The sequence below is a fragment of the Perognathus longimembris genome, chromosome 1 (assembly GCF_023159225.1).
Source record: "Perognathus longimembris pacificus isolate PPM17 chromosome 1, ASM2315922v1, whole genome shotgun sequence".
Classification (NCBI taxonomy): domain Eukaryota; kingdom Metazoa; phylum Chordata; class Mammalia; order Rodentia; family Heteromyidae; genus Perognathus; species Perognathus longimembris.
In genome coordinates this window covers 152,251,830-152,257,829 of record NC_063161.1, presented here as the reverse complement: position 1 = coordinate 152,257,829, position 6,000 = coordinate 152,251,830, and positions in this window count along the sequence as shown.

Sequence of the window (6,000 nt, the reverse complement as noted above, 5' to 3'; positions counted from 1 at the left end):
TTGCCCACAGCACCCCACACCCCAATGGCAGGCAGCGCAGATGAGGAGCATGAGTATGGGAGACCTGGGTCAACCAGCTCTTGTCTTCCAAGAGTGAGAATCATCAATCGAGGCACAACTTAAAGTGGGAAAGGGTTTTATCTAAACAGGGATTTCATTTATTTATTTTTCTTATTCATTGTCAAAGTGATGTACAGAGAGGTTACGGTTTAATACGTTAGGCATTGGCTACATTTCTTGTACTGTTTGTTACCTCCTCCATTATTGCCCCCTCCCGACTCCCCCTCTACCCCCATGAGTTAGTTTACACCAAACAGTTTTGCAAGTATTGTATTTGTAGTCATTTGTCTTTTTATCCTGTGTCTCTCCATTTTGGTATTCCCTTTCACTTTCCTAGTTCTAATACCAGTATATACAGTTTCCATGCACTCAAATAAGGTAGAGTGATAGTGCAGGTACAACCAGCGGAAGGGGATGCAAGAGAATTAACAACAATAGAAGCTAGGGTTTCACACGGCATGTTGAAAGGAATTACAACCGTGATATAACACTTGTTTCCATAACATGGAGTTCATTTCACTTAGCATTATCTTATTCATTCACAGGGGCATAGCTGTTAGGCTCTTGTGATCCTCGGCTGTGACTAGCCTAAACCTGTGCTAATTATTCCCTATGAGGGAGACCATAGAGTCCATATTTCTTTGGGTCTGGCTCACTTCACTTACTTCATTTTTTCCCCCATATCCTTCCATTTCCTACGAATGTGGCTATGTCATTCTTTCTGATAGAGGCATAAAATGCCACTGCGTATATGTACCACATTTTCCTGATCCATTCGTCTACTGAGGGGCATCTGGGTTGGTTCCATATTTTAGCTATGACAAATTGTGGTGCGATGAACATTGTTGTGCTCGTGGCTTTAGTGCGTTCTTGTTTGTGGTTTTTTGGGTAAATGCCCAAAAGTGGGGCTGCTGGGTCATAGGGGAACTCTATGTTTAGCCTTCTGAGGAATCTCTGTACTGCTTGCCAGAGTGGCTAAACCAGTTTACATTCCCACCAACAATGAAGTAGGGTTTCCTTTTTGCCATATCCCCTCCAACACTTATTATTGTTAGTATTCTTGAAATAGGACATTCTTACTGGGTTGAGGTGGAATCTCAATGTTGTTTTGATTTGTATTTCTTTTATGGCCAGTGATATACAGCACTTTTTCATATATCTCTTGGCCATTCTCATTTCCTCATCAGAGAAGTCTCTTTTTAAGTCTTTAGCCTACTTGTTGAGGGGGCTGTTGGTTCTTTGCTGTTTTGAAACAGGGATTTTATGAACATGGTAAAACGGAGAACCAAAGCAGCCTTCCATCTTCAAATGCTAGCCTGCAACTACTTGTCCTGGGCTAGCTACCCAGAATCCACACCTCTGACCTGTCCTGACCTGATCTCCAAACTTCCTCACCTTAATCTCCAACCACCTCAGTCTACAAACCTCTAAACTTCCAGAAGCATGCTTCTTTCCTGTAGGCCTTGCTTCATTTCAGGCTTTAAACCTCAAGCCTCCTCACAGACTTTAGCCTTCTCTGCAGGCCTCAGGCTCTGGACTCTCCCTCAGGCCTCAGACTCTAGACTCTGCCTCATGCCTAAGGCCTCCGACTCTCCCTCAGGCCTAAGACTCTGATCAGCTCTGCTCCTCTCCACAGACTGGCCCAACATGGTTTGATGCTCCACTCCTCCAGCCAGCCCGGCGGCCCAGCTGGGATGGCTGCTCCCCTCTTCTGGCCTGCCTGCTTTGCTGCCCACAGCCCCCTCCCTCACCTACTCTTTCCTTCTCCTGCTCTTCTCTTCTCCATCCCTTATGCCCAAGCAGGCAGCCTATTTATACACTCTGGCTCTCAAGCTCCTCCCTTACTCCTGAGGCAGCCTACTGCCAAGCCCCTTCTATGTCCTAGGCAGGGACATGGCATGGGGCGGGGTTTCCCTGTTGGCTCTGGTCATTACACTGTGTCCTGGCCTCCCCTGCCCCATGTCACCTGTGAGGTCCTCCGGAACAATCTGGAGAAGTGGAATTGGCGGCCAGGACTCATCCAGCGTGGACAGACACGCCCCAGGCACCCTCACCGCCTTTCCTCCTGGCCTGGGCCTCGATTAAATCTCCAACAACCAAACATTTTCTCAACAGTCATGATCCACACAAGCGCACGATGGGCGTCTTGAGCGGACTGTGAGGGTTACTGGAAGGACCAAGGTTCTAAGTTCAGTAAGCCATTGTGACGTCCTGGCACTACAGTTCTTCCCATGAGCCCTTCTGGCCACACTTGTCCAGCATCCCCTGTTCATGCTCTGTTTGGGCATCCTCTTGACAGCCTACCCCAAACCTCTACATAAATAGATAGTAAAAAAATATGAATAACGAAAGAAGTTAGTACTATTTTAAAAATCAGGATATTGTGGAAATACTTTCAAGCCCAACACAAGTGGCGCTGGAGCAAGAAAACTACATTCTAGCCCAGCATATGCTATATTGTAAGACCATGACTAAAAGTAAATAAATAAACCAACTAATTGGAAAAGTAAAATATCATTAAAAGATATTGAGTCATAACCACAAAAAGTCCATAGTATTTACAAATTCTTTTTTTATTTAGCTAGGATATGGATATTGATTTTAAATATTTATTTACAATTATGCAACAGTTGTTATATATTAATATTTCACTGGAACATAAGGGTCACAAGGGTACATATAGAGATAAATATATAATTTAATCTATAAAATATATAGATCATATACAAAAAAACCAGAAACGTATCCTGAGAGAAAAATGGGTGCACTGGATCAGGATATCCAGGCCACAGAACAAGAGACAAGATGGCATCTGGCTCCCTAGGAGCAACCCACGCTATAGCTGCCTCAGCCCGGAGCCCCAGAGCCAAGATGGAAGCTGGCTCTGATTAGGCACAGGAACCTAGTGCTCTGATGGCAAAGAGCACTAGAGTCAGCACTCCCAGCACAGACAGCAGCCCAGCTGGTGCTCCAGCCATAAAGAGTAGCACAGCCAAGGGCAGCAGCAGATCCAGATCCTTACTGAAGGCTGCTTGTCCAGGATATACAAGCGGAGCCAAGGTGGATGCTGACACTGGCTCTTCCTCAGCAATGGCTTCTAGTCCTGGGTGCGGACTGAAAACAGGAGGCAAGCTGGAACATGGCTCCATCTCTCCAAGGCCCTTGACTGCTTCTCTCACACTCAGCCCTGGAGCTACGGTGCAAGAGGGCTCAGGCTCCACAGTGGTCACTGCTGTTCCCTGGCCACTGAGCAGCGAAGCCAAAGTGGGTGAGGACTGTGCTTCCATACTGGTGGCCTGCGCACCTTCAGGACTCTGCAGCAGATCATGTGTGGCACGTGGCTCCTCTTCCTCACCCGTTGCTTTGGCTCCCAGAGGCCCACAAGCCATGTGCAAAACTGAAGTGTCCTCTGCCTGGGCAGCTGATGCCACGGGGTTGGGGGCCACATTCACTGATGGAGAAGAATGCAGCCCTGAGGTTGGGGTGACACGGACCACTGGGGCTGCTGCTGGAGCTGCAGGAGGAGACAAGATTTTTGTCATGATTCCTTTGTTCTGTGTGTGTGAGAAGTCCCACCATAGCCTCCTCCCTGCATTTTCCCAGCCTGGACCTTCCACACATCCTATCTGTCCACTTCGCTCTGCCCACACCAGATTCAGGATTCTCCTGCTTCTGGACCATGGCTAATCTTTTTTATTGTCAAAGTGCGATAAAGAGGGGTTACAGACTCCTATAAAAAGCAGTAAGTGAATTTCTTGTTCTAGTTGTTACCTCCTCACCTCATTTCCCTTCGACCCCTCCTCCTTCCCCTCTACCACCAAGAGTTGTGCAGTGGGTTTATACCAAATGGTTTCTAAGTGTTGTTTTTTGAATTGTTTGTCTCTTCTTGTTCTTTGACTCTTTATATTTTGTATTCCCTCTCCTTTCCCCAGTTCTTGGAGCCTCCTCCCACTGGTGCCCTGCACCTTCTGCCCCTCCACAGACCGGGTCTCAGTTCCAGGCTCCCCACCAATAAACTTGCCCTGGCTGTTCTCCTGGATCCTCAAACCTTCCAGTAGAAGAGAGAAATAGCATTGCAGGTCACTGCCATACATATAGAGCGTCAGGTAAGCCAGCAGACGCCGGATGCAGGGACGATGTAGGGGACAGAGGAAGTCCTCTGGGTAGGCTTCCATCCAGGTTTTCAGGAGGCAGGAGATGGCACTAGAGGCAGATGGGTGGGAAGCAGAGTGTGTATCAAGGCCAACACCTTTGGTCATCTCCCTCTCACCTTTGTGATTATCGCTGATATTGAAGAGAGCAGCCCATCATAACACCAGCCCTTTCTGACTGTGCTGCCTGTTGCCAGCCAAGCAAGGCCAGGCCTGCAGGGGAACTGCAAGGACAGGCTCCAACTAAATGCTAGCAGCAGCTCTGTCCTCTTGTGCAATTTCTATTACCTTCTCCCTGTACTTGTAAGACCCCTAGAAACCTCCTGTTGTGACTCACATGCATATGGCTTTCTGGCTCCCTCCACACAGTTCTACTTGTCTAAGTGCCACTGGGTAGCCATGAGTGCTCATCCAAACTGCTAGCAGCCTCTCAGGGGTTCTGACCCACAACAGATGTCCCTCATGATGACCTGGGTAAACCTTCATGTCCTGGCCTACGGAGAGGATGGATTCTAACAGGGCTCAACCCTGAGACCCAGTCTCAACTTGTACTAACAAGAGTCACCCCAGCCTGCTGTCTTTATCCTTCTGTAGATGAAGCCTCCCAGTCCAAGGAACTGCTGACAAAATGGAGTTGGGGCTCCTGAGTTGTCCCAGCATCCCCTCCGCAGGCCCAAACTCATACACATTTTTCTCCCCTCTGCAGACACATGCCTCCCCATGACTGAAGTCCACTCACTTGCGGAGCTGCTCTGGAGTGATGTCATCCTTGCTGCGGTGGGGGAGCTTGTCTCTCTGTCCAGAGGAGCCTGTGGGCTTTTCACAAGTCCTGAACCTGTAGATTATTTCAAGGATCACTGGCCAGCCCAGGACAGGCAGCATAGTCCTGATCTTCCACTGCTAAAGTCAATGCCTGGATATCAGCCCTTGCATTGTAGCTGCTTCCTATCTCTGCATGGATGAGGACAATCAGTTCTTGTCATGATTATCCAATGAGACACGGTGCCTTCCTTCTGGCCCCAGCCAGCCCTACTCTACTTCTATGATGAAACCCACTTCCTACAGGGAATCAGTTTTCTTCTTGCTGGAGAGAGACACTGGGTTTCTAAAGCCAAGGAGAAACAGAGTCCTAGGGCAGAGCCTAGAGCCCTAGATAGGACACTGCAAAGCATAAGCCTGGCTCAGACTAGGCCAGGGCTACCATGCTGGTTCACTTGACACTGGCAACTGCCAATGACGAGGGTGAGGTAGCACTCCACTGCCAGGCTCCCTTTTCAAGGTTCCCACTGCAGCTGAGGTGTCCTATCATATCTTAGCTGTGCTCACCATGTGCTTTCGTTTTTTCCTATTCCTGGAGCTTGGACTCAGGGCCTGAGCACTCTACCTTGCTTCCTTTTGCTCAAGGCTAGCCCTCTACCTTTGTAGCCACAGAGTCACTTGTAGCTTTTCCTGTTTCTGTGGTGCTGAGGAATGGAACCACCGGGCTTCATGCATGCTAACCAGGCCCTCTACCACTAAGCCACATTCCTAGGTCCTGTGCTCACCTTTTGAAAAGTAGGTCTATGACCTGCTGGGCATCTGCACACCTCCTGTAGGTTTTGAAGAAGGTGTGGATGTAGACTGAGTCCTCCATCAACTGGGCAGGCACCAAGCAATCCACCTGCTCCTCCAGTGTACCTGCTGGGAGGAGCTTTGGCCTTTCATCCTCCACCCTGCCTGGGGTTGAGCCATTAACCTGGAGAACCATGGAGGGACAGTTCAAGTACAGTGTAAGAAATGACAAGAAGAC